This window comes from Rattus norvegicus, chromosome 15, assembly GCF_021556685.1.
Source record: "Rattus norvegicus strain SHRSP/BbbUtx chromosome 15, alternate assembly SHRSP_T2T, whole genome shotgun sequence".
NCBI lineage: Eukaryota > Metazoa > Chordata > Mammalia > Rodentia > Muridae > Rattus > Rattus norvegicus.
In genome coordinates this window covers 82,880,186-82,906,758 of record NC_141548.1, presented here as the reverse complement: position 1 = coordinate 82,906,758, position 26,573 = coordinate 82,880,186, and the positions used below count along the sequence as shown (strand labels likewise).

The 26,573-nt window shown below is 41.7% G+C and overlaps 2 long non-coding RNA genes across 2 annotated transcripts in view; one reads left to right on the top strand and one right to left on the bottom strand.

The window, feature by feature from the left end:
• Positions 1 to 26,573, top strand: part of LOC148001098 (uncharacterized) — a 91,876-nt gene that overhangs the window by 4,125 nt on the left and 61,178 nt on the right. The window contains exon 2 of the long non-coding RNA XR_015639022.1: positions 105 to 192. This is a non-coding gene — a long non-coding RNA (uncharacterized LOC148001098). The remainder of the gene's footprint in view (positions 1 to 104; positions 193 to 26,573) is intronic.
• On the bottom strand, positions 17,826 to 22,474 carry LOC148001100 (uncharacterized). The gene is made up of 2 exons (XR_015639024.1): positions 22,304 to 22,474; positions 17,826 to 18,427 (listed from the first exon to the last, which is right to left on the bottom strand). It is a non-coding gene; the product is annotated as an uncharacterized LOC148001100 (long non-coding RNA).

Below are 26,573 nucleotides of genomic sequence, written 5' to 3'. Positions count from 1 at the left end.
AAAGTCTTGAGTTCAGTATTTTAGCTGTAACCTTGATAAAGAAAGCCAACAGGGGCTTTCTCACAGCACCTTACAAGCCTGTGTTATCCTTGGGGTTTCTGCAGCCAATGAAAGTTTATCACGATGATGTAATGCTCCTGAGTTGTGCTTCAGCCGAGTATGTGGTCACCGGGTCTCATGCCTGAGAGCTAGGTAAGTTTCTGAATCATATTTTTCTATCCAGCCTGTTCCAGTGCGTAAACTAATTCCAGCAGAGAGATCGTTTGTTTCTGGTCTGTTTTCCTATCTCTGAACATTTTTTTTTTAAAAACGTGGGCTGGGTTATTATAGAATTGTAAAGACAGCTGGTAAACAAAATGATGGGATCTTAGAGTCAATTTTCCTCTGTTATTAGTCTGAAGGTTTTTACTCCTCGACAATTTGTCATCGCTTCAGAGAAAAAGAGCAACAAACACTGGTATTTTATGTGTTAAGGGAGCTTCAGTCATTTAGCAAACAAGTTTTACTAGAGAGATATTTTCAGGGAGATGGAAGAGATTTCTATGGAAAGGTTGACACTGAATGTGGCTGATATCGTTGAGTGAGTCCCACTGCACTGTAAACAATGAGGTAAAGTTTCAAATATTTATTATAAAGAGAGAGCACATAGATCTCATCCTCCTAGGGTTTATCCCGAGACAGACTATTTCTTTTCCATTTTTAATGGAGTTAAAAACAATTTGAAAATAAGCTAAGCCTTTTGTGAACCTGGAAGATATGTAAAATTAAGTGAAAAAAAGCTAAATGTAAGTAAATAATCATTCTCTAATTCATGATGTGTCTATTATGGAATAGCTAAGCAACTTTTGAATATGGTTTAGTATTTTTAAAGTGTGAATGATATAACAAACACAACCAATGGAAATGCAGGTTTTTTTGCATTCCATGACGTTCTGCAGATGTGTCAATTTTAAGTTGTTATTAATATTAGTCAGGCCAGTATCTATCCTGGGTACATGAAAGCCAGAAAACAGTCACTCGCATCATATAAGCCCAGGAAAGCAATGTTGGCTTCTTGGCTCTAGGTAAGGAGTATCAATCGACAAGAGGAGGCTTAGTTATGAATCTCCAACTCTACTCATGGACATATCTGGATTATACTCAGGTCTTAGCTCAGCTCAGACCCTATATACACAGACTCAGAGAAGGGTGTCCACAATCAGAGTCTGGAAACACCTGCTATCATAGCAAACAACACAGTATATCCACATGTGTGGTGATTTCCAACAAGGAAAAAGCTTGTGTCTTACAGAGCTCATTTTGCATGTGGTTTCACTAACAGCTTAACTTTCCAGCTTGAACGTTACTCTACTCTGCCGAGTTAATCAAGAACACATCACTGTCCACTCCATGCATGTCCATCCCTTCACTTTGTGTGACCGTAATGGTGGCCATTTCCTACCAGGCCTTCTAGATGGATCTTAAGTCGCTCTCCCCCTTACCCGGAGTTAGTCTCCTGTCATTATGCCACAGTAAACACATTTTTTTCTCAAATTAATAATCGCAATGCTGAATGGTTTTATTATAAAGTAAATCCTGTGTAAATTAAAAATACTAATCAGCATACTGTAAATATGATTCATTTTTCTTTAATGACCACAATTTTCCCTGTCATTGCTTTAATGAAATGATTGGTCCTTGAAGAACCATAAAAGATACATTTCAGTAGCATCCCACGCTTCGCTTTCTGCTTCCTAAGTTCTGAAGGGGACCACCTCACACTTACAAGGAGGGCCGCAACGCCCTTGGATGAAGAGGATGATGGCGCAGTGCTGTAGAGTGACTGATAGGAAAACTGTGAGGGGAAGGTGGGGACCGTTGACAACATCCCACATGGTGAGATGACCTGCTTTTCTGAGGCAGTAGTTATTGGTCCTAGGGACCTTAGTCTGCACTTGCTCCTTTATCACAGAGCTACAGCGCATCCATCTATGGCTCATTAGACTTGGGCTCCTGATGTCCACCATGCCCAGCAGGAAACAAAGGGGACTGAGCCTGGAGGCAGCACAACTCATTAGCCTCTTAAGTTGGTCTTCAACGATGGCTGAGAGGAGTATGCGTGTGGCTCTGCTTGATCTAAGAAACCGCTTTGATCCTCACTCTTGGATGCAAGTGTGCAGGAAAATTCAGGAATTCCAGTAAACAGCACTCTTGAAGGAAGAGACTGCTTTAGTGGCAATCTGAAAGTCTACCCTGACACTGACCAGGACCAGGTAGAAATCTCTGTGACTAATCCTGAGGATAGAGTGAGCCGCAGCATACGTTGTCCAGAGCAGATCTTGTGTACTAAGTAGATTTAGTGGTTCTCAACATGTGGGTCACGACCCCCTCACAGGGGTTGTATATTAAATATCTTCATGTCAGATATTTACATTATGATTCATAACAGTAGCAAAATCACAGTTAAAAAAGTAGCAACTAAAATAATTTTATGGTTGGGGGGTCACCACGTCATGAGGAACTGTTTTAAAGTGTCACCGTATCAGTAAGGATGAAAGCCACTGGCTGAGAAGGCGGCGGCCGAAGTCAGTGGTTCTTGGAATCTGAAGGCTGCATATCTCTGAAAGACCAGCTAGAAACATGTAGGTTGTCAAAATTGAAGAATTATGAAAGGATCTAGTAACAATTTGTGGTAGTGCCCATTTAAATTCCATAACAGATCCTAATCTATTAAAATACATTAATAGTTCACCTTTCTGGTCACCAAAAGGCATTTTCTTCATTAAGTCACAGTATCGTGTAGTAGACATGGCCTGGGATAAGGTCTTGTCAGCAAGAGGAAAAGGAGTTGGCCATGGCTCCTCAGTTACATAGAAATGTAGGGAATGGTAATACCGTAGTAACCGTCCATAAGTCACACACCACGCTAAGCACAAAAAGAGATGCTTAGTTTGGCAAAGGTTATCAAAACCACGTCTGTTCACTGTCCTAAGTCCATTTGACCTTCACAAACGGGTAGCCGTGGCAAACAAGGTTATAAATCCGAGTTAACCTGGTATGGTGGCATATGCCTGTAATCACAGCTACTCGGGAGGCAGAGGTAGTAGGTTTGCAAGTTCGAGGCTGGAGTGCTCCGCTCTCCAAAATGAATTTTAAAAGGAGATGGGGGTTGGGCACGCAGCTCAGAGGTAGAGAGCTACTTAGCATGCATGAGGCCCTGGGTTCCACCCACAGTACTGAAAAGTAATAAACTGGAAAGGAAAAATCACTAACCCAACTATGAAGAGTATAGTGGCCGCATCCATAGCAGTAAATGTGTCAACGGAAGAGGAAGAACGTTCACGCTTCCCATCCTCTTAGGAGCAGCACCGGGCGAGCATTCTGACTCTTTTCCTTCTCCCAGGTGACTCTGGGAGTCAGCAAAGGGAGAACTCTGCTTTCGCCAAACCTACAGCCATGTGCTCATTGACAAAGGGACACTGGGCTAAGACTCAGGCCACTCGAGTGTGATGAGAAGAGAGACAATAGGGCACTGGTGATTGTCCATCCAGCAGCAGCAAGTTACAGTCCCAAAGAGTGTCTCGAGACTTTGTCAAAGTGTGTCCCTGGCATCAGAGTCAGTTTCTTCGGTCTTCCTTTTATTCTGTGAATTTCCTCATAGGCTTTCAATAAGAAACTAACCAGAGTTCAGTTTCTGCTGCTCTGGCCAAAGAACCCACACTGATTCCATTGTCAATTTCTTCCTGGAGGGAAAGTACTAAGGGACAGAAAGGTGGCCTGTCGCTCAGCACTTTGGTTTCCACTCTGTATCTAACCCATTGATTTCTGTGATTGAACTGGTGATCTTTCTCTGCTGCATACTTCCCAATCATCCTCTACAAATATACACACGGAAATGGGTTTGCTTATGAAAGATAATTAGAGCTATAGAATTCGGAGGTCCTGCGTCTGCCGGCGAGCATCCAGTAACCCATGATTTCTGCCTCCTTCCTTCTTAACATTGTTCCCCTATTGCACCAGGGGCTGCAAAGTAAACTGCAAAGTTTGAATTTAACGCCTCCCCCACGCCCACGCCCCCACCCCCGCGCGCAACCAAATCATCTTTTACAGATACACCTTCCCTTGGATGTTACGGGCCAGTGAAACAAGCGTGTGAGGGTGACCAGAAGTCAGCTTTGATATTAATAGGGTTCTCCTTTAAACCAGGTGAAGCTAGCCTTAATGCCTCTGCAGTTAGGCTGGCAGGAGGGGCCTGGAGGGGGGCTGCGCGGTCACCTCATTGCTGCAGCACACCCTTGCTTCAGTTTGGGGAACAAATGGAGGCTAGGGAGGGCAAGGCTCCCCCTGCTATTGGCTGGATTTTGATGCAGCGCGCACTCTCGAACAGCCTGAAATATAGTCTGCAGAAGTCTCCACAGATGCTCCGCGCTGCAGTTCTTGAAAGGCATGAACAAATTTAAACCGGGTTTTGTGAAAACAAATGACATCATTCCTACATACACTCAAACGCTGCAGCCCAGGGGGGCACACACCCCCTCCTATTCCTCCTTTGCTCTTTCCGTGTCTGACTGCAGGGTTCGGATTTTTATGCTACGTGTTTCACTGGCTAAATCTTACAGAGGATAACCTTTCAACACTGGCCTGGAAAAAAAATAAAAATAAAAACCAAGATGAAAACAGAGAGACGTGTAAGCATTCATTTAAAATCGCATTTCATCTCTATGTGGCTGTTATCTTGGAAGATCCCTGGAACTGGAAGGAAAGAATAGTAACCTATGTGTTGGGGACTGTCCTCACTGAAATGACACTGACTTATTTTGAGTAATCTTTATGGTACAGAGCTCAGAACTGGGAAGCCTTAGGGTTAAGATTTCTCTTCAGGAGTTTTTCTGGGATCACACTGTTAACCGCAAAAGTAAGCAGGTATGTGGTGGCATTCTTTTTTGAAGATTCCTACCAAATAAATAAGTAAATAAATAGATAAATAAATAGATAAAAGTTAGGTGAGCCAAATGTTTGTTTTTAACACAGCAGAGTTAGCTAAACTGCATTAAAATCTAGCTGTCACTTGGAAATACATGTGACAGTCAATCTGTAACTTCCAGAACCTGATTGAGATTTTCCTCTCAAGACATTATTTGCTTTATCCTTGTCTTAAGACAAAGGAGGCCCAGGCAGTGACCTGTTTTGTTGACCATAACCTGTCTGGATAAGCACAGTGAGCCCTGAGGCTCAAAGCTTGCCTGACTTTTCAATCCTACCCCAGGAACCCATTAACATAATTCTGCATAAACTTGTTTCCAGAGCTGAGTCTGAGATTTGCATTTCTTTATTGGGTATGATTATTAAAAAAAAAACTTTTCAATCTAATTCTTCAGGATTCATAGCAGATAGCAAACAGAAAGTGAGTCTCAAGCTACCAAAGGTGGATTTTATATAACAAGCAGTGAGAAATGACATCGATTCTAAGTTAAGGGCGTGAGGTACTTCATTTAAAGGGATGGTTTTGTTTATCACTACAGTCCCACCACCACCTTGAGCATGAATTTCACATATTTGGTTTTGGTCACCACTCCACCCTAGAAGGATGCTCCTTTTGAACTTCACCTTAGAGGTCGTATTTGATCACCCTGTTTCCTCTTTCTTGTTACCTCTTTCCTTCACTTCTCCTGAACAAAGACACAGAGCTAGAGATGTGGTGCAGATCCCCAGTTCTGATCCCTCTGGGACAATGAAAGATTCCCATCAAAACTCTCCATGCTAATTCTTTTTCAAAACATAGCTTACCGGCATTAGCAGAGATAGTCTATTTTAAAGTGATCAAGTACTGGGGAAGAGGGGGTATGCGAAAACTTACAATCCTTAATTTTGATGACAATTATATAACTAAAGACAAATTGAGGGGCCTGGGGAGATGGCTTAGTCGGTAAAGTGTTTGTCATGCAGACAAGAGACCTGAGTTCCCTCTCTAGAATTCATGTAAAAATCCAGATAGGTCAGCAAGTACCTGTAATCGCAACACTGGGGAATTTGTGACAGGAGGATACCTGAGGCTCCTTTGGTAGCAAACACAGCAAGGTTCAGTAACAGACCTTGTCGCAGAGCAAGGTGCAGAGCTACTGAGGACGATATATCGATATTGACCCAATATCAACTTCTAGCCTCCACACATACGCACATCCTCATGTATGCACATCTGTGTGTGCGCACATGCCACACACAGAGATAGACTACTCAGAGAACAGATAGAAATTCTACAGGTGCTTAAATGCATCTAAATAGTTTATAAGGTTGGCCCATTACAATTATGAGGCAAGCAGATTAAAAGGCACCTGGGAAGGAGGCAGAAGAGATTCCTCAAGAGCCTGGGTCGGATCACATTCTTCTTCCATTCAGAAATGGCCAATGTCTTCCCATCTCCTTCACAGAAAGCCCAAATCATTAAGAAGGCCAAGACTGTCATTTGCTCTCTGCTTCTTCCTTTAAGATCTCAGCAGCTCCCTCTCTGTTTCATTCACTCAGTGCCAGCCACACAGAACTTGCTGTTCATGGGACAGCATGTGTCAGCCTGAGAACCTCAGCACAAACAACCTAGGATGTCAAAAACAGAGTTTCTCCAGTTGAAGACATTCAGATCTGTGGTGAAACTTGTGTGTATTCAGTCAGTTCTTCTCAACATTATAGAAAGTAGCAGCCTCCACAATCAGTTAAGGAGAATTGCTATTTCAATATTCTTGGTCTCCATAGTCTTTATTTTTTTCCTGAACAGACACAATATCGAAAATTCTGTGTATTTGTTGATTTGCCAATTAGTTTATTATCTGTCTTCCCATTGAAAAGCAAGCTTCATCCAGGAGCTTGGCACAGATCATGGTTCCTTTGCCAGTGTCCAGAGCAGTGCCCAGCACAAAGGGACTCTGCAAATATATGTTGAATAATTACCCTCCAAATTAGAAATAGTAAGGTAATTTTAGATTTCTAAAACCTCTTCGTTTTTGTGTCTTCATAAAAAGATTACTCTTGCCTCTGTTCCCAAATCTTAAATCAGCAATGTTGTAATTAGATATTTTTAACACTAAAATGTTAACTTTGAACTTCTTCATATTCAAAATTAGATACCAGTGTACCAGTGTGGTGCTTTCTGAACATAACCCCTTCGATATTACCTCTCTAAAAAAAATGTACACACTGCCCTTCTCTATTTTTCTGCTTAAGAACAAGGATAAATTCAGTCATACCAATTATCTTAAGTCCATTTCAGCCTGAATTTTCTTTGGGCAAAGCACCAAATGTTGTAGCCTCTCTTCTCTTCACTCCCGCTATAAATCTGAGCATGTTTGTGGCTTACACCATGGTGTTCTAGTCCCTTATGTAACCGTACTGTAAGAATGTCCAGCAGTCAAACCTGTTTGGGACATTCAAATGGTTTTCTTGTAGCTCTTTTGAAGTATTTACCACAGAGCTATTGGTCATAGTCACTCTACTGTGCAATAGAACACGAGCATTGCAACCCCTTTCTGATGGAACCATTAATCATCTTTCCTCCAGTTCCCTTAAGACATTCAACAGCACCCCCATCCTTGCCCACCTGCCCAGCCTCTATTCTACTTCTTACTCTTATAAGGTCACTTCTTTAGATTGCACTGCCGAGTGTCTGCATGCAGGCTGGGCCTCGATGTGCCTGGTTAATATCACTGGTTGACATTTAAATAGTTTCTATATTTTGATTATTCAACAAACACAGAGCAGCAACCTTCCTTTTTTATTTATTCGCTTTTATGTGTGTTGGTGTTTTGCCTACATGTGTCTCTGTGCAGCGCATGCATGCCTGATGCCCTCAGAGCTGAGAAGAAGACATCGAAAGACATCCTCTGAAACCGGTGCCACAGATGGTTGTAAGACCCCATGAGGGTGCTGACAATTGGACCCAAGGCCTCCAAAAGGGCAGCCAGTGGCTTTAAACTTCACTCCGGCCCTGCCGCTACCTTTTCAATATACTGATTTCACTTCTTTGAGTTATATACCCAGAAATGGGATTATAAAATAACATATTTTTATTGTCTTCTTTTTAAAAACATCTTATAGATTCTAGTTTAATTGGAATTAATATTTCCTCCATGCCTGTTTGCATTCCTAAAACCACAGACACTGCACACCAAATACTCGAATGTCTGTCTGTCTGTCCTGGCCCCAGCATTAATTACTATTCTACTTTTTCATTTTTGAATTCTGTGTTTTCAGCTTGCTTTAGTTCTGGTCTTTGGGCAAACACAATGGACTGGTGGTGCTCTTAAAAGTGAAGTTATGCAGCCATATGAGCACAGAAGTTCTGGATTTTATTAGCCAGGCAAATGATACATGGTGAAACAAACAGGCCCATTCCTTTCTTTAACGGTGCTAACCTGAGAAGCAAGGATATACTTGATGGAGAGCTAAAGGTTAACATCATTTCCCCTGTATTTTTATTCTTCATTTTTATTAAGCGTAAAATTCTTTTTTATCAAGAGCTCTAAACTTCCAAAGAATTTAGGGCATTATACGTTTTCATCTTTAATAGCCTCAGAAACTAATCTCTACCGACGAAACCTTCACCTCTCTTCTCTTACCCACTCACTATTGCAAGACTCCTAGGGATGAAATTCATCTATCAACACTGCTACTGATTGATCTTGTCACTGTGGTGGAAATGGGCCAAACTGACGCATTCCACACAGAAATCAGCTGTCCCATGGAACATTTGAACCATCACTAGTCCAGCTAAACTACATGCAAAGAAAGAAAGAGGGGGGGGAGAGGGAAGAAGGAAGGGAGGGACGGAGGGAGGAAGGGAAGGAATGGAGGAAGAAAAAAGGAAGGAAGGAAGGAAGGAAGGAAGGAAGGAAGAAGGGAAGAGGAACTACGTGATACCTGCTCAATTTTGTCATCAGCATCAATTGGCACATCTCAGTGTGTGCCCTTTCTCTTCCTTGCACACATCATTTATTACCTTCAGTGTCTCTTCTGCAGCTTTCTGAGAAAGCATTCAGATGCTGCAAAGAAAGTTGTGATGTCTAACCTTAAGCTGTGTGGAGAAAGGAGGCATGTTTATCAATAATATGATAGAACCAGAACTTCATGTTCACACAGAACCATCTAGAAGGCTGTTACAATAGCAGACCATATTTAATTTAATCCCTCTCGAGCACACTACAGAATTACTTAAAATGCACGATTTCCACACAGTGACACCAAACCCTTGATAACCTGAGTGCTACAGTACCACAAATGGCTGTATATAAAATTTAAAAGTTCGCATTTCAGTCGGTTTTCATTATTTGGGATAATTTGAAATTATTTGAAAATTAACCATGTTGACTGTGAGAAAATTTTAAATGTCAAGCTCACACACGAAAACTCATCTGTCTTAAATTGTTTAAGGTGCTGTGTAGAATGTTTTATTTTTATTTTTTTCTCTTTATATTTATAGACATACATCGTCTTAGTGGTTTCAATCGAAGTTTTATTTATCTTGATGCTTTGCATTTTGAAGACGGATTCTTTCTTTACTCTATTCCATGTCCAATCTGCACAGAGATGCTACAATAGTTTATATCAGTGAGTAGGATATTAGCCTCCAGCTGGAAACAAAACTACGGAAAGCCCCAGGGACAAGCTACAGATGCACATAGCTCAACAGTTCCTACAGACTTGTCTGGTTTGCATCTCTCTCCTGCAGATGCTATGGGATTCTCCTTTTACAAAACAAGTTGAAAATACAGCAACCCTATTCTCCCAGGAGAGCCAGGATCCAGATTCTAGTAGCCAAGACACCACTGGCTTTTTAAACTCAGTGTTTATCTGTGGGGTATCTGCGGCTCTCTAGGCCTGCAGCTATTCCTCAGAAACAATACCCAATTTCCAATTGTTCTAGCATATTCTAGACCCCCAACATCTACAGATATATTGTATTCTGAATTCTGCCCAGGTGCTGCATAGTTTTGGGTTTAATAGGTTTCTAAAAGATTAATAACATGTACGGTTGATTTTTTTTTTAATTTCTGAAAAGAATGTGATGGGATCTTTTGGGGGAATTTTATTGAATCTATAATTTGGTTTTGGTAGGATGGTCATCTTTACAGTATTAATTCTTTCAATCCATGAACATGGGAGTTCTATCTTTCCATCTTCTGCTATCTTTCTCAAACAAGTTTTCAGAGATTTAAAGTTTTCATCTTAAAGGTCTTTGCCTCCTGGGTTAGAATTACTCTGGGATATTTTGATGCGATCGTGAATAGAAATATTTCTATGATCTCTAGCTCATGTTTAGTGTTCATGTGAAGGAAAGCGACTGGTTTTTAATATAATTTTTTCAACCTGTCATTTGCTAAAGGCCTTGGTCATTTCTAGAAAACTTCTGATGGAATTGGGGGATGTTTTTGGTGTACTATATTATCAGTAAATGGAGATAATTTTCCTTCTTCTGCAGGGGAGTAGAAAGACTGTAAGAGCCAGGGGCCCAGGATGTCTCGTGCTTGATAGGATGTCCTAGGTATGGCAAAGGAAACATACACTTGAAACCTAAAAATATGGTTACTAAACAAGATGAAGGTAAAGGGACAGGGGTTGGCATACCAACAGGGAAATTACATGTGGTTCCACCTTTGGAGGAAGACCTACAGGTAGCCAGTAGCTACTGAGAGAGGGAACATTAGTTTTCTCTAGGGCCAGCTCTTACCTAGGGTGCCCATAACCAATGGGTTAAACCTGTCTACATGTACAGACATATTAGCACAGCTAAATATACTTAGTAGGTTGTATATATGTACGTACCTATAAAGACACACACACACACACACACACACACACACACACACACACACACACTTTAAAAAAAGAACATGAATATGGGAAAGAGATATGTGAGGAGTTTTGAGGAAGAGGTGGGAGTTATGTAAATCTAGTGCACTCATTGTACAAAGTTTTCAAAAGCTAAAATTTAATGCCCCTCAAAAATAGATGGATGAAAAATGAATGAATGAATCCCACTGTGGTTTTTTCAGAGATCCACTTAAGAAGTTTTCTAAAAGTTTACAGTCGATTTGCCAAGAAGCTTCAAATATTTTATTTTGAAATCCCAGATGCTTAACTGGTTACAAGTGTGTCAGTTACAGAGACAGGTATGGAATTTTCTCTTGTAACTGTAGGCTCTTGTAGGCCAAAGTTTCCCACTGAAAATACCTAAGCAACATGTCGAAGTACGATTCTCACAGTGGGATGAAGCAGAGATGTTTACAGGATAGGCCTCAGTGTTAGCTTGATTTCTTTTCTCTAGGTTTGAAGGAATGAACTCTTCTGGGTGATTTAGTCCAGAGAACTTATCTCTGTGAAGATCTTCTCTGAAGCAATTATGTGGTGAAAGTAGGAAGTTACTTATAAAAATGCACCCTGAGGTAAAATAGTCTTCCCTCAGAGGCAAGATTGCTCTGCGCATCTTTCAAATAAATAATGACCAGAAATGAGGGGGTCCAGAATTTAGGGCTGAACAGTCCCAAGTTAGCTTCTATCTCCACACTGGTATCTTCACCACATTTCAATATGTAATGCCTTCAGGAGATTGCTCTTGTCTGCCTTATAAGTTCAGGAATGATCTTGTTTCGGTAACCTAGATCGATGCCCAAGTCCTATGGGGGTGGGGGTGGGAGTGGGGGTGGGGAGCAGTGAACTTTTGTCTCAGGTTAGTTTCATTCTCATGGATAGGTTGGGCACCAATTTGGTGCAGTAACCTCTTCAACCCAAATATGCCTGTGCAAAGAAAACAACTCAGTTAATATGAATATAAACTGCGTGCCTACATTGGGCAGATCTACCACTGCACTACTCTGTTCCCCACTAGGAGATCCCTTATAACTTGTGGTTTCTCCAGGCCACGTGCTTCAGCTCCATTTTCCTTCCACCTCCTCTTCCTTCATTGTCCTCTTCTCCCTTCTCTCTTTCTCTCCCCCAAACTTTCCAGCTTTACCTTCCCTTCCCTGTCCAATCACCAGCTCTAGCCTTTATTTTATAAGTTAAAATGGAGAGAAGGTTCCAATGAAGTCACCCTAGTACATGATTCCTTTCTCATCCTAGGCAGTCCCTCTTTGGGAAGCATAATTAGCATCAAAATACAAACAGCACCACCAAGGCAATCCACAAGATCTCTGAGTACTTTAGTAGATACTAAGGAAGAATTTGTAACCAGACTAAGGCAGCGAATTGCATAAAAGAAATGTTAATATAAGAAAGACACACATTCAAACCCTTGGCATAGCAATTGTAAATTTGGAGCTGTGCTATTTAACCTTCCAATATTTAACCTTCCAAGTTACCATCTCCCAAGTCCATGAAACACATATTACAACACCTACAACAAAAGAGTGGTCAAGGGAATAATATGAGGTAATCTATAGAAAACACTCAAAATGAGTCCTGAAAAATAGAGTTTGCTAGAAAAGATGAATTTGTAGTTTACCCTACTGTGAGTGCTTTGTAGGCAAACTTTTGGAGTTGAATTTATTTACATTGAAAACAATGCAATTTTTTGTTTGGTTTGTTGGGTGTTGTTTCTGTTGTTGTTTGAGACAGGGTTTCTCTGTGTAGCTCTGACTGTCCTGGAATTTTCTCTGTAGACCAGGTTGGCCTTCAACTCAGAGATCCACCTACCTGCTTAGACCTTATGAGTCCTGGGACTGTCTGAATGTATATCACACTCTCATAAGAGCACATCGCAGTAACATTAACAAGGAGCGCTGTCATCACAGGGTCAGGAAGACCATTAAAAGAAAAGAAAAGAAAAAATAAGAATGGTAAATGCTCCCCGGTACAAACATGCACTTCTTAGGATGATAGAGGGAACAAATCCAAAGGGATTCATTGGATTGAGGGTAGGAGGGGGTCTTTTAATAAATCAATGAAGAAATGAGACATTCAGAGCTGCCGAACAATGCTGTGTTCAGTCTGCATCATTATTATGCAAGAAAGAAAATGATAGGGTGGATACACGTTTAAACCTCCACAGTGGCTGGTGTACCACTGGGTAGTTTAGTGATCACACCTGCACCCCATGGCAGCCTCTTAAAAGCATAGCAGTACTACCTCTGCCTTATAGATGAGGAAAGTGTGCCTTGCACAAGCTGAACAGCTTGTCCAAGGTCACATACCAAGAAATTGGAGCTGCTTGGATTCCAGCCCAACTGTGTCAGGCCATCAGGCCTATATGCCAATCTAACCTCTATTTTAAGCAAGGGAACCAGCAGGGGTCTTTAATCAAAGGAATGACCTCATCCAATGTATTCTCTTAAAGGAAAACAAGGTAACAGGATAAAATGAGGTGATAAAGTAGAGGGAGGTGAGTGAGAACAGGGCTTGGTAGATAACTTGGAAGTCATTGTAGCTTTACAGGGAAAGGTAGTGGGGTTCCCAGCTAAAGCAGCTCCTGCAAGGGGCAGTCAGGAAGACACCTTCTAAGAGGCACTCTCAATGGTTTGAATACCAATTCGAAATGAGCATCACTCAGCATAAGATCTCTGACTCCAGATCCAATGAGACGTATGGGGAAGAATTGTAGTGCTACATTCAAAAACTTGATACAGATTTGAAATCACAGAATCAGATGAGGTGTGATGCCAGCTAATTTCCAAACTCCTGCTGTTCTGAGCACAGTGCATGGCTTTACCCTCGACCTTGTTAGAAACTCAAATCGTCCTATTTCAGATATTCTAGAACAACGTGATTTTAAAGAGTCTTATGATTTCTGGATGACTATATACACTCTGTCGCTTAAGAAACACTCACGTAAAAGTACTGAGGTTGAGCATCATGCAAGGAGTAGGTGGAAGAACAACGCCAATTAATTTTGAACCATAAATCTCATGGCTTTAATGAGCATCCCGATTGCTCATTCTTTTATTATTATGTTAAAATTTTCTAGGGCTGGACATGTAGCTTGGCAATAGTGCCCTTGCCTGAAACATGCAAGGCCCTAGTTTGAATCTCCAACATTGGACTGTGGAGTTGGGAATATTCTAGAAGGGATGACCACAGGTGCGAACGAACATAGCTGAGAGGTGAAGGGCAGATGTTCCTTCAGATTTCGTATTTAAAAGAAGAATGAGAAATGCAGCTGACTAGATTGCATTTGGACTGTCTACTTGGAATGTCAGAAGAAATGATGCTTAAGCTCTACCTCATCTCAGGTTGAAATTCTTTTCTTTGGGAAATAGAGATCCTGGAGTCTATTTTATCATCACAATTGACTCAGAGAGGGACGGAGTAAGAAAAGTTTAAAATAATCTTTGAAACATATTCCTCTCTCCATTAAGTTTGTGTATCTCAATGTGTGTTGAGAATGCCTCTCATTTTGGAATTTACTATTGCTTCCTGGATTTACTAATTCTGCTCTCTGAATGATTCAGAAAAGATTATGAGTATGTTTCAGAAAGGTGGGAGGGAAAATAAAATAAGTAGTTCTAAGAAAGGAGACACAAGTTCATAGTTTCTACCCAGAGCTTTCCTTGAATCCCTTCTATAACACTGGTTTCATTTCTCTTTATTGACTCTTAACACTGGCTCCCTGTGTGGAAAGAATATTGGGACAATACAGAGTAATAGCGCTGTAATGTGATTGTTATTCATGAAGGGCAAATGGGAAAAGCTTGATTACCTTTGAGAATGAGGCAGGAGACTTCGGAACCCTTTGTTAGTTATTGGATCACCTACATGTGTTACCACAAACAATAAACAAATCAAAATACATAGCCATAAAGAAATGTCAAGTAATGGAGAGTGGTAACAAAGAAGCAGAGTAGAGGATTATGGGAAAGAAAGCACCAGGAACACCATTTTCAACAGGTGTTAAATCAGACTAGTGCATAATGTTGATATTTTAAGTGAGAACTGAAAGAAGTCATGGAAGTAGGGTTAGTAAACAAAGAATACCAAATAGAAGGAACTGGGGAGACAAAGTTCTTTAGGCACGAGATGTGTTCGGAAAGGCTCAAGATGGTCAGCAGTAGAATAAGAGGGATGCTGAGAAAATGGCTAGACTGGAGGCATGTAAAAATCTTCTGGGACAAAATGTTAAGATAATGAATCTCCCATTTACTGAGGCAGGTGCTACATAAATGAAGCATGCACACACTCCTCAGTCTAACACTCACAATGCTCATATTCAACAATATTATCATCATCTCTCAAGAAACGTAAGACTCCGAGATATTCACGGTCACTGTTATCCTGGCTGGTTTTCTGTGTCAACTAGACACAAGCTGGAGTTATCACAGAGATAGAATCCTCCCCTGAGGAAATGTCTCCATGAAATTCAGCTGTCAGGCATTTTTTCAATTTTTAACCAAGGATGGGAGGGCACATTGCGGGTGGTACCATCCCTAGACTGGTAGTCTTGGCTTCTATAAGAGAGCAAGCTGAGCAGACCAGAGGAAGCAAGCTAGTAACATCTCTCCATGGCCTCTGCATCAGCTCCTGCTTGTTGAGCTTGGGTTCATCTGCTTGAGTTCCAGTCCTGACTTCCTTTGGTGATGAACAGCAATGTGGAAGTGTGAGCTGAGTAAGCCCTCTCCTCCCCAACTTGCTTCTTGGTCCTGATGTTTTGTGCAGGAATAGAAACCCTGAATGAGACAACGGCTAAATTCATAACTAAGTATCAAAGTGGGATATGAATGCTAGCTTGTCTCGCATGAAACTACTATATTCACTTTTGTGATGTTACTGTAGGCAGCTCTCTCCAGTCACAATGTACATGGCGAAAGCACTGTGAGGTTCCAGCACCTTCTAAATTTAACAGAACAATAGGACTTAATCCTAGACTATACCAAAATTAAATTTCACAAGTTTTAAATTTGTTTTACTTGTTCATTCCTGAATAGTCTATAGAATCAGAGACGTTGTCAAGACATGTTCTTTCCCAGTTTGGTTTGATTCATTTTCCTTCCCCACCCCTCACACACATCCCCTAACACCCTCACATGTGCACTAACGCCTCCAGAAGTCTACTTTCTGCTTTCATACCATGCCTATCTAGTTTCCCTGCCCTGCCTGGCTCTAGTTCATGACTTATATACAAGATCACGTACACATATTTGTACATATTTGTGTTTATTTTGTTGTTGTTCGCTTGGTTTTTGCTTTTAGACATATGTTCTCTCTACATAGTCTTTGCTGACTCAGAATCCACTATGTAGATCAGGCTTGAATCAAACTCACAGAGCTCCACTGCCTCTGCTTTCTGAATGCTGGGATTAAAGTCAGGTACCACCATACCCAGTTATAGACACATTTAAAAAATTAGAAGCTAGTACCTGCATATGAGAGACAAGATGTATTTGTCTTTCTGGATCTGAGTAACTTCCAGATACAATCATTTCCCCGAAAATGTCATAGTTTACTTCTGTTTATCACTAAATAAAGTTCCATGTATATTGCATTTTTATTACCTCTTTATCTATCCATGGAAGTCTGAGTTGGTTCTGCTTCCTGGCTACCATGAATACAGCAGTGACAAGTGTGGTGTAAATATTTCTGCCGTGGGATGTAGACTCCTTTGGGTATGTGCCCAGGAGTAGAACAGCTGGGTCATATGGTTTTTCTATTTTTAATGTTTTAAGGAACCACTATACTGATTTCCATAATGCCTCCAACATTTCATCTTCTTACAGCAGTAAATAAAATTCTTCTTTGCCTCTATCTTTACCACAATTTGTGTTCAATTGTGTTTTTTTATCTTAAATATACTGATAAGGGTGAGATGGAATCCCAAAGCAGTTTTCATTTCCATTTTCCTTGTGTCTTAGGATGTTGAATATGTTTTTAAAGATTTATTGACCATTTGTGTTTCTTCTTTTAAGAACTCCCTAGTTAGTTAAGTAGCTCATTTATTAATTAGCAAGATATCTCTCTCTCTCTCTATCTGTGTGTGTGTCTGCCTCTGTCTCTCATTGTGTGTGTGTTTTTAATTTTTGAAGTTATTTATATATTCCAGTTATTACCCCCTATGTGAAATATAGCCGACAAAGATTTTCCCCACTCTATAGTCCAGCTATTTGCTCTTTGGCTGTATAGAGGTTTTTAATTTCTTCTCATTCATTTGCCAATCTTGGGGTTCTCTCTTATACTATCACATGTCCTATCCAGAAAAATCATTGCCTGTACTTTTATGTAGGGAAGTGTTTTCTCCTTGAGTTCTAAAGTTTTGGGGTTTTAAATTTAAATCTTTGATCCATTTTGGATTGGTTTTGTGAGACTACAAGAGAGGATGCTCTAATTTCTTTCTTTTCAACTGCCCCACAACATTAGTTGATTCGTTGAGAGAAATAACACAAGAACGCTGCCAAACTCATTCTGTAAAGACAAAAACAAAAGTCATGCACATCAAAACACCCCCAACACCACAGACAAACTTTATGATGAACACTGATGCCATTTGCTCAACAAAATCTTACAAACTAAATTCAAGAAGATATTTAAAAGATCTTATTTTCTTGTCATGCTAACACTGGCAACACAGATGCAGGTGGGTACTCAGGAGTTCTGTGCTAGACAGGGCTACATAGAGAGATGCTATCCCAAAAAAGAAATTGTACTCGTGACCAAGTCAACTTCTTCACAAATATGTAAGGATGATCTACCATACCCAAAGCAATAAATGTAACGTATCACATAAATAGGATTAAGAACAAAAATTATATGACCATTTCAACAAAATATGAGGAAAAGATATTTGACAAAATCCAGCACGACTTCATGATGAAAGTTTTGAAGGAAATTCAGTGGTTTTTTTAATCATTTTCATACTTTTGCCAGATGAAAGACCACAATTCAGTGTCCATACATGTGTTTATTTATGGGTATAAGAAAATAAAAAATTGTAAAGTTTTTTTTTGAGAATAACATACATGAGAACTTTACTTACATCATCTTCCAGCCTCCTCCCTCCTCCAACCAACCAATCTCCCATGATTCCTCAGAAATCTTTCTTAAATACCTGGCTACTTCTGTTGTTGTTGTTGTTGTTGTTGTTGTTGTTGTTGTTTTTACGGCTGCTGCTGCTGCTGATGGTGTCGGTGGTGGTGGTGGTGGTGTGTGTGTGAATACAGTCTGCAATCCCTTGGTATATGTTTAGGACTGACACTTAGAATTGGATACCCTATCCAGAGGCCTGTCCCTCGAGAAGACTGAAGTTTCCTCTCTCAGGAGTCATGAGGAGCTCTTCAGCTAAGGGAGGAGTTTGTAAGAGTTCCCCATCTTTGCTTGAATATCTACTGGTGTTCTCCATTACACACATCTTATTCAGGCAAGTCTACCTGTATGATCTCATAGGTGCAGCTTCCAGACATACATAAAAGACACAACAGCAAAGCAGATGTCAGCATCTTCTGGTTCTTGAGATCTTTCCACAACTTCTGTAATATTTCCTGATCTGTAAGTGTAGGGGTGATATTGTCGATGAAAATCAAAATTTTGTGCCATCTAGATTAACCTCTCATCAGACGGTGAAGACAGTAAACGATGGCATACAAACCTAAAGAAACTTCACTTTCAAAACTCATCGATGTTGGCTACTTGTCTGAGATGTAGATGTTCAAAATGCTTTGTACGCTAGTTACTTCTCTTGTCCTTAAACAGAATACTTGAAAAAAGCAACATAAGGAAGCAGAGCTTCATTCTGATTCATCACGTCAGATGGCAGGGAAGTTCTGATAGCTGAGGCAGCTTTTTTAGTACTAAGAGATTGTGGTATGACCGTTCACATATTACACTTGGATGCAGAGCCAGATTAAAACCAGAGTTGAATACCACCTTTAAAGACCTGTGTTTATTAGCCAGTCTGCTAGCTGGACTCCATCTCCTAAAGGGTTGACAATCTCCCAAATCAGCAATGTTTGGGGATCAAGTATTCAAACACACACATAAGCTCACACGAAGCCATTTCAAACCCAGTCAAAACACTTGGTATTTTCTAGTTCTCCTTAATTTGAATCATTCTTGCTAATTTGTGCACCTGTTTTTTTTCCCCAACACGTCTCTCAAAATAATACTTCCAGTCAGGAATGTCTGCTGAAGATATATGCAGGCATCCACTCCCTCCCCAAGAACCCCTTGCTTCTCCTTTGTGCCTATTAGAAACTAACTGGTCCTTTAATGCCCTGCCCTCCTCACTGGAGCATTTAATATGCTGTCTTGGCAGTGCCACGGATTAACCTCTGTGTCTGTGTTCTGCTTTACTGGCTAAGTGTGGACAGCTCGACTTTGTCTTTGGTTCTTTGAGGATCTGACTTTGCCTGGTGAGGATTGTCCAATGCCCTCACCACCACACACTGCAAAACTTTTGAATAAGGACATTTACCTCTGACCTCCCAGTCACGTTTGTATCTCATGCTGACCAGAATGTTCCTCTCCTTCCTTTAGTGGGCTGGTTAATGCCTAACTAATGAATAACTAATCTACCCTCACTTCAAGGCACAAAGGTTTTTCCAAGCTTGTTTGGAAGAATTTCTCCAGAAAAGCCCCGGAGTCTGAGTGATCTGAGACGCATTTTAATGACATAAAATTTAATTGATTGAAAACTCTAAACCACTTAGGACAAAACTAAGACATGGAGATCTCCCTCTCTCTGATGATCTCAATCCTGCACAGTAGGAAAGCTTAGATCTGGTGCTTTTAAGAAAGCCCTGCTCCCTGAAAAACTACCTTGCAAAAATAAACTAAATAAGTTTGTTTGTTTTCCGTTAAATCAGAGGGACAGTACTGAGGCCAGGTACTCTTTCTAGGGGTGCAGTCAATGAAGCATCCTTTCTCACACTGTCCCTGACTTGTTAGATGGACCAAGTATCATGGACTCTGTAGGCCGGGCCGAAACTATAAAGTCTGCTATATTTATTTTCAGAACAAATGTTTAAAATGTTCACTTTCCAGCAGTTTATAGAGGTACAAAAACTGAAAGAAAAAAAAATCTGAGTATGTAAAGAAACCGCAGTGTCTAAAACTCTCCAGAAGTACTCAGAGTGGCAGGGCTCTTAACCAATGAAACGTAAGATTAAAGGCACGCATTGTTACCATTCAGCAAATAATATGAAGCAGGTATAAGTATGACATCACTACAAGCCACTCTCATTGGCCATGCTTCTGTGTGCCGTTACAGTTCTATTTGTGGAAGCAGCAGCCTTATTCAAATTAACCTTTCCACACGGTGGGGGCGGGGTGAGTAATACACTGCAGTACTTTTCCTGAACTGATGTGCTCTTGCCTTCACCGTACGCTGCCTCTGAGCAGGCAAAATAAAAATAAATTCAGCTGTGGCAGGGTTTCAGAGAGACTTGCTGCTGGAATTAGATCAGGTCAGCTGAAAGAATTGTGGCTGGGTTACAACAAATTTCTGAGTTTTCTCTTTGCTCGTTCTCATGCCTTCCCTGTCGTTTCTCCACGTCTCGTTCCTGGCCTCAACTGGCTACAGAGACCGAACTTGGTAGGCCTCCAAAGGCTCGCCGAAGGGAGCAGTGTCTTTGAATACTAATATCCCTGTCCTGTGCTGTGTGGGGGTCTAGGAGACAGGTCATATTAACAGATGGTTTTCTGAAATTGTAGAAATCCTCAGGAGAACGAGGCTGATGAGATAATTTAATCACATTTACTGTAGGCTGAGGAACTGTCATTCTGTATCCTGTGACGGTTATGTAAGTCAGGGCCTCCAGCTACATCTGTGACATAGGAATGGTTCTGCTCTGTCTTTCACTCTCAAAACTCAACTCCAGCTTTGCAGGGAAATATCCAGCATCAAGGCAAGGGTGCTGACCTTATCAAGTGCCCTTCTTAGTCCTAAGAACTTGGCACAGCTTTGCCAGAACAAATGGCTATTATAGGTGCCCAGTCCTTTTTGTTTCGACCTCTACACACTCCCATCTCCTTGGGACTTGTCATCTGTGAAGGTCTTAGACATCCTGTATACTTCTGACCTCCACCTGGAAGAATATTGACTTCAGTCATTGAATGCTTCAATGTTTATAGACATCTCTTTCCCGGCCTTGCCCACCACCTCTTTCCTTACCCCCCAACTCTTTCCTGCTTGTCAAAATCAAATCAGAAATGCAAGTGAGTAGCATCACGGACAGTGGAAGCTTGGCAAAGACAGTTGTATTTCAGGTCAGAGAACAAGTTGGTGCAGGCTAGAATTACCTACCATCATTCAGTGAAAGGGGGTGATACCTTGCAGTGGTATAGAAGGCTACCTCCTTAACAGGACGGGTACGTGAGAGTACAATGTCGCTTCACTACTTCATGAAGACTTGTGAAAAAAATAATAATAAAGCTTGAGTAAAATGTTAAAGAAAACAAGTGTTAGAAACAGCACTGGGGCACAGGGGTTGCCAGACCAGGCCCATCTGTGCTTTTTTTTTTTTCTTTCCCGGTTTGGTTTGGTTTGGTTTGGTTTGGTTTGGTTTGGTTTGGTTTGGTTTCTGTGCTATTATCGGCTCCTTTAAATGTACCTGGATGCTGTAGCTGGGTTCTGAAGAACACATCCCCGATTGAGAAAGTAGCCTGTGGGCCGAGGGCTACGGCAGAATGTCTTCCTATGTTGTTTCTTAAAAGGGCTCAATAATGCCAGAGGAAGTTGAATGCTGAGGGTGCTGGGAAATCCGATGGCCAGTGGAAAGCAGTTGGGACAGACAGACAGACAGACAGGCAGGCAGGCAGGAACGGAAAGGATTCCACACGAGTTCCAAGTCATTCCACTCTAGTTCTCAGAGCCCCGCCCTGCCCCGCCCTGCAGCTCTCTGCCAAGAGTCCTCTTGAGCTCTTAGCTCCTTTCTTCTGACGATATGGGAGTCTAGACTGACTAGCCGAGCTTTATGTGTCTCCACAACCCACCGGCATTAGGTTTCTTAACTTCCATTTCTTGACTCTCTGCCCCTTTCCTGCCTAGCCCTACCCAGCCCTTCCTTTGAAATCAGACTGTTTCCTGGCACACCTAGACAGCGTCCCACTGAGAGGAGCTGGGAGGCTGCCTTTTGACCTGGCGCTGCACCTGGTTCCAGCTTCTTCTGCCTGAGAGCTGCATTGTTCATGAGTTAAATGAAGTTTTGCAGAAATGACTTTCAGATGTGAGCGTCCCCCTCTGGAGCTCGCTTACCCTCCCGCACTGCCTCACTGACATTTGGAATTATCTTTGTTTGGCTCAGGATGAAAACAAAAAGACTCATGAGATAACATCTTAGATGGCATGGGCTGATAAAATCTGAAATGCTTCAGCTTGTGACCACCACCAAATAACTTAATGACTGCCTCTTTCTTGTCTTACCTTTTTAGTTTGCTTCTAATGTGGTTAACTCTCCCATCCACGGGGTTATTTTAGTCAGCGGCCACACATTACTGTGACCTTCTTCATCTGAACTCTGATCAGAAAGCTGCCTAGTTCTCCTCAGTTTGTTGGGAGTAGGGTGCCTTTTCTTCCCTCTCCTTTCCCCTCCCCTTCCAACCAGAAAAGTAGCTGCTGAAAGCTGAACAGTTGCCATGGCAACCTCTTGGCAGCCTCCTAGGCGAGTAACAGTGTTGATTTCCCCGGCGGGTGGGAGGGGGTGGAGCTCTAAGGAGGTAAAGAAAGGTTACTGTGCACTTAGTTAATATGCAAAACCACTTACGCAGTGGTGGGCGAGCAATGAATTACGTGCAAACAAAGCCACGCTTGGTCAGCTAACGTGGACTTTGCACACAAGTACATCTGTCCGAGGCTGCAGATGTTGGCTCAGAGGGAAATTTTGCCATTGGACAGGAAAGGACAGAAGAGGTCACACCCCAAGAGGTTAAACATGATTTCTGTAGTGGTTAGAGAGTGTGGATGAAGAAAAAAAAAATGCAGGGTTTTAATTGCCTTGTTCCTTTTTTTTCCCCCTCTTTGTTCAAAGGAAAAACATAACACTCCGAATTGCAGGATGGTGTTTTCCCTGAAAATCTAACATATTGAAGTTCAAGTTTGCATCAATTAAACTCTATGTAAGATAAACCAATATGTTCAGATATACGCAAAGTATAGCATAATTTGGTTTGTGCTTGAACAAAACATACGGCTGAGTGGCATCGTTCACCCCAGAGTTTACAGACAAAGAAGCAGTTTAGTAACTTAGGGCTGGGCTAGGGGGAGTGGCGAATGTTGAATTTTTCTCTGTCCCACTCTGTCTTTTCGTTTCTCTGTCAGTGTCTCTGCCCACTTTTTCCTTCTCCTTCTCCCTCTCCCTCTCCCTCTCCCTCCCTCCCCCTCCTTCTTCCTCTCCCTCCCTTCTTCCCCCAGCATGTTTCTCCTCTCTCCCCTTGCTTTAGTAGCTCCTCACTTGATTCCTGGGGCCTAGGTAGGTAGGAACCCAGGACCCCTGAGAATATTCTGCACAGGCGAGGGTCACCTGTGTGAGAGCAGACTGGATGGGCCATGAGGTGGCTGCAGCTGGCCGCCAGCCGCCTCCTGGCCAGCAGTTGTGTATGTTAAGGAAGAAGCAGGATGATGGAATGGTGTAGTGGGAGCAGAGGTCTGCCCAGCAGGTGTCACTGGGGATTTAATGCTTACCAGACCTATGGGACTAAGGCTAAGAAGTGGCCGTGCAGTGTGATTAATGAAGCTTCCCTTCAAATATTTTTGAGAGACAATATGCGCGTTCTCCGCCTAAGGGAAGTTATAAATGAATGCTGAAGCTTAGCTGTACATGAAGAGATGTTGGACCATCAAGGGCTTCCCTCCATTTGTGAGTCTCCATTCCAAATAGCAGAAGCCAGGGTTAGGAGAAAGACGCAGCAAAGAGCACGGAGTCCAGGAATGGGAGTATATAAGTGGCAAGCCAAAGCAAATACAAAGATGTATTATCCTGATGCTGCCCGACTAGGTCAGCCTCCTGACTAAACACATAGGTGCTGGCTTTGTGGGGGTTAAGATGGCACTCTAAAACTGCAAATTTCCCAAGAGCCTCTGTATCAATCAAGTCAGCTCAGATTTTATTATTGCTTAATACTTTTTTGGACAAAGCTATATGAAGTATGAATTTCACTTTTTAAAAAACTATATTAATATTAACTGTCTAATTTATTCATCTAGAAAATGTGACTATATGTGTATATATGTACACAAATAACAGACACATATATGCTATATACATTACACACACAAATACACACACATAGATATACACACAAACATAATTTTCTTCCCTAGGAGTTAAGTTTTAGACCTTCAGGAGACTTCATCTCCCTGAATACTTTTACTGCTCCCCAATTTGCTTTGTCTTCCTCCAAGTTCAGTTCTTAAAATTTTCTTTATGAGTTCAGTCGACTTTCTACCAAACTTTTCTTACATGATTTCTCACTGTGGCCTGCTACCTTGTATTGATCATTGTAGAATTTTAACATCTGTAATAAATATAGATAGATAGATAGATAGATAGATAGATAGATAGATAGATAGATAGATAGATAGAGATATAGATATTGCTTCATACCTACTTTAGTACATGTATATAACGAAGATAGGAACAGGGGAGAAAGAATCAAGAGGTGGCCTGGTTTTCCCAGAACTCAGCTCCTTAGGGTGAACTCATTAATCTTGCTTATCCTCAGTTGTCTGGCGGGAGGGGTGGGTGGGGGGTCGGTAGGTGGAAAGAGCGAACCAGCAGAGAGGTGTTTGGAGTGGCGGTAGTCTAAGCGTGTATGGCCATAGGAGGCCTCCCTGTGCCTGAGAAGGTGCCCAAGCAGAAGAAAAGCAGACTACAAACCCAGAAATGAGAGTCTCTGGGCAAAGGAGGGAATGGCCAGGGTGTGCTGAGAGAGCACCTTGATAGATATTTCTACGAAGTTGATGGAATCCTCACTAGACACGTCTGAGAAACCAAGCTTCGAAGCCATCGTCATTTGGTCACCTGGAATTGAACAGCAAGACTCCCGGTAGCCATAGTGCAAGAAGCAGGAAGAAAATTGTGAGTCAGTTAGGAGCAGCTTGCAAATGATCCTGTTTTCCATTCTTTCTCCTGGGGAAATCTCATCTTAAGATATCACCAAGGACACTCCCACAAACAAAACCCCCCAGTCTGCAGTTATGCAATTAGGGCAGAATTTTATTAAGCTCTTAATCGCTCATTATAGTTGTCTCTATTTGATAAGGAAAAACTAAATGACTTCAGCAGGACTGATGACTCCAGGCCCATTCTCTAACCACAACGCCAACCATTTCTCTAATCACTTAACTGATGTTGTTTTAATGAGAGCTATTGTTATTATGCATTATTAATAAAAAAACCTACCATTGCTATTAATATCACTTATGAAAGAGTCTGTAAAGAGCTTTGAGGCTGCACACGCAGTTAACAGCCAATTCTCCTCAGAGTAAAAACAAAAACAAACAAAAAACCAGGTAAGTCTAACGATATAGATTTCATCTCATAAGAGTATAAGCGGTCCAAATAAATTTTACTTTCCCACAAGAAAAACCCCGAGCCCCATGAATTATATGGAACTCCTTTTACTTCGCCATATAGAGAGAAATTATGTGAGTTGAGAGAAATGTGCATAAACCTCTAATCTCATGGCCGGGCCCATGGAATTTATCGGCTCTCATCTCAGAAAGCACAGACCTACCCAAAAGGCCATATTCAATATGAGTAAAAACAAATATATTTCTACTGTCAAATGGAGTAGGGTTTGTTTACTAAATAAGAACAGAACCCCGTCGAAGGAATCAGAGAAAGAACCGGAAGAGCTCGAAGGGGCTCGAGACCCCAAAAGTACAACAATGCCAAGCAACCAGAGCTTCCAGGGACTAAGCCACTACCTAAAGACTATACATGGACTGACCCTGGACTCTGACCTCATAGGTAGCAATGAATATCCTAGTAAGAGCACCAGTGGAAGGGGAAGCCCTGGGTCCTGCTAAGACTGAACCCCCAGTGAACTAGACTGGTGGGGGGAGGGCGGCAATGGGGGGAGGGTTGGGAGGGGAACACCCATAAGGAAGGGGAGGGGGGAGGGGGATGTTTGCCCGGAAACCGGGAAAGGGAATAACACTCGAAATGTATATAAGAAATACTCAAGTTAATAAAAAAAAAAAAAAAAAAAAAAAAAGAATCGTGTCGTAAGTCTAGGACATATTCTAAATATACTTGAAGGGCTTCAAAGTATTTTTTGAGATCTGAGAACAGGGTTGCTGTGCAGAAACCCCTTTTCTGTACCTCCTCCGATGACTCTCCAACCTCAAGAATCACCCTGATTCTCAAAGCCTCAAGGTTACTGTGCCTCTCTCTAGGGGAGGAATGAATCAGAAGCCACAGGGCCCAGCCAAGCAAGAGTTCAGGCAGCCTCCATATTTGCTTCTCTCATCCTGAGGTGTCCTGTGTTCTGCAAACAGCATCTCATGTTTATTCTTCAGGAATGGAGGCTTATCCAAGAGCTCCTGAATACTAAATTTTGAGGAACATTTATACCTTTCACCAAGACTGATTTGGGGGTTTATTTAAAGGATAGGATTATGGGGTTGGGGATTTAGCTCAGTGGTAGAGTGCTTGCCTAGCAAGCGCAAGGCCCTGGGTTCGGTCCCCAGC